The sequence below is a fragment of the Gavialis gangeticus genome, unplaced genomic scaffold (genome assembly GCF_001723915.1).
Source record: "Gavialis gangeticus isolate Ggan-Ray unplaced genomic scaffold, GavGan_comp1, whole genome shotgun sequence".
In the NCBI taxonomy this organism is placed as follows: Eukaryota; Metazoa; Chordata; order Crocodylia; family Gavialidae; genus Gavialis; species Gavialis gangeticus.
In genome coordinates, this window is record NW_017729024.1 from 123,259,848 (window position 1) to 123,262,691 (window position 2,844).

A 2,844-nucleotide genomic window follows, 5' to 3' on the forward strand; every position below is an offset into this window, starting at 1 on the left:
GAGGCAACGGGACCTGAATCTGTTCAGCCTCCACAAGAGAAGGCTGAGGGGGATCTAGTGGCCTGTTACAAACTAGTCAGAGGGGACCAGCAGTTGCTGGGGAAGTCCTTGTTCCCCTAAGGACTGCCAGGAGTGACCAGGAATAATGGTCACAAGCTGGCAGAGGGGAGATTAGGCTAGATATCAGGAGGCACTACTTCACGGTCAGGGCGGCTAGGATCTGGAACCAACTTCCAAGAGAAGTGGTGCTGGCTCCTACCCTGGGGGTCTTTAAGAGGAGGTTAGATGAACACCTTGCTGGGGTCATTTAACCCCAGTTCTCTTTCCTGCCATGGCAGGGGGTCAGACTCGATGATCTGCTCAGGTCCCTTCCGAACCTAGAAACTATGAAACTATGAAACATGTCCATCTCTTGCAGCTCTTTCCAAGTCCTATGCCCCTGGTTGGTGAGTTGGGGGCAGGAGCTCCCTGCTACTAGTGATGGTGGAAATTGTCACTGCTCTAGCAGCAGACAGCCCCCAGATGCAGGAGACAGTTGCTTCTGGCCTGGTGTTCCTTGCCAGCCCCTGGGCTATCACCTAGGGGGAACCTGGAGCTCCCTGTCCTCCCCCCCAGCGGTGGCAGGACCCTATTGCAAGGCTTCAGGGAACTGGGTGTAAATGTTATCCCTAATCACTGCATGTGTAGACACCTACCCAAAATGCCTTACTCCAGAATAGCGTATTCCACAGTATATTTGAGTTAGAGTAAATGCATGGGCCCACTGAGTATCATAGTCATTATAGCACTACTAAATTTAGTTGATAACTGTCATGTTTAATAAGTAGAATGCAAACTACATCATGAAAAGATAATGTCATGATTTAATTATAGCTCTAAAGAAACAATTAAGTAAACCAAAGGCATGAAGTAGAAAGGGACATGTTGTTCTTGGAGAGGATCAGACTTTGGAGCAGTTTTCTCAGGGCACCTTTGATCCCCTGGTTTCTCATGCTGTAGATGATTGGATTCATTATTGGACACACCATAGAATACAAAATTGATGTCAGGAGATCCAGAAGGGATGGGGAGTTGGAGGTGGGTTTCATGTAGGCAATGATGGCAGTGGAAAGAAACAGGGAGACCACAATAAAGTGAGGAATGCAGGTGGAGAAGGCTTTCTGATGGCCCTGCTCAGAGGGGATTCTCGGCATTGTAGTGAAGATCTGAATGTATGACAGAACTATAAAAACAAAACAGCCTAAAACTAAGCACACACTGAAGGCAAGAGCTGCCAGCTGTCTGAGGTATGTGTCAAAGCAAGACAGCTTGAGTAGTTGGGGCACTTCACAGAAGAATTGGTTGATGATATTTGAGTGGCAGAAGGATAAACTAAAGGTGTTCCCAGTGTGCAGAGCAGAGCTGATGACACCAGCAGCCCATGCACATGCAGCCATCTGAACACAAGCTCTCCTGTTTATTATTATCTCATAATGTAGTGGTTTGCAGATGGCAATGTATCAATCCTATGCCATAACAGTGAAAAGGGAATAATTTGCTCCCATTAAGCAGAAGAGGCAAAAAACTTGGCTAACACATCCAAAATAGGAAATTGACCTGATGTTCAACAGGGAATTAGACATGGATTTGGGCACGGTAACTGAGATGGAGCCAAGGTCTGGGATGAATAAATTAACCAAGAAAAAGAACATGGGGGGAAATGAAGCTTGTGGTTGAGAGCTACAATTGTGATAATGAGGAGATTTCCAATCAGATATCAGGTATGCTATTAGAAAGATAACAAAGTGTAAGATCTGAAGCTCCCAAATATCAGAAAAACCAAGGAGGAGGAACTCAGTCACTTTGGTTTGGTTGGACATTTCCCTCTTCAGTGCATTGTGCAAGGCCTGCAAAGGAAGAAGGGTAATGGTCAGGATCAGCGTAACAAATCTACTGGGTGTGAATCTCTTGTCATAAACAAACTGTCAATACTGTTCTTGTGTAAGTGCTGGAATTTATTTAGTGGAAAGTATTATTATGCATATGCCTGAATCATGGTTCCTAATTAATGATGTGCCTAATGATTTTCAACCCATGATATGTCAATCACAGTGGATAAATTGAATGCTGGAAGAAATCAAGGGTGTAGGTTGTAGTCATGTTGGTCTAAGGACATAGGCAGACAAGGTTCTTTGGGTGAATCTGATATCTTTTATTTTATTTTATTGAAGAAATCTAGAAAATTCAAAATCAAGTAGCTTTGACTTTGGGAAAGAATCAACTAATCATGAATAAGCAGTTCAGCCCATTGAAAATTATTGAATGGCCAATCGGGGCCAAAGTAATGGTCAGAAGTTTCAAGTCTGCAAACTACTGCTTATATTTATTATGGGAAGGTCCCTTTGTAATAACTGACAATGCTAGTCCCTCTGTGTATGGGTTAGAGGTAAAATGAAATTTGAAGAGGATTTCTAAGTGGTATCACTCGTCTCAGCTGAAGTTATGGAAGGGTGAGTGATAGAATCCAGATGTAAATCTCTCTGTCTCTGTCTCTGTCTCTGTCTCTGTCTCTGTCTCTCTCTCTCTCTATATATATATGGTCTTCTCCCAGAAAGTGTGGTCACCATGGACAGGAAAGTTGTCATTAATACGACTCGATGTAACAAGCCATTAAAGATTCCTGAACAGTTGGTGACCACCCAAATAAGGTTTCCCACCACTGAGGATGTGTGGTGGCTGCAATTGTATCCAAATTTTTACAATTTGGGAATTATTATGTAGTATCGAAACATACATGTGTTGCACTTTCTCCAAATTTACTTTTAGCAATTTCTCAAGTATCTCTGTCACTTGCAGGCCTGTAGG

General features: G+C 43.3%; 1 pseudogene; it reads right to left on the reverse strand.

Moving 5' to 3' along the window:
* Positions 1-831: 831 nt before the first annotated feature.
* LOC109298244 lies at positions 832-1,922 on the reverse strand (annotated as a pseudogene).
* Positions 1,923-2,844: the final 922 nt, after the last annotated feature.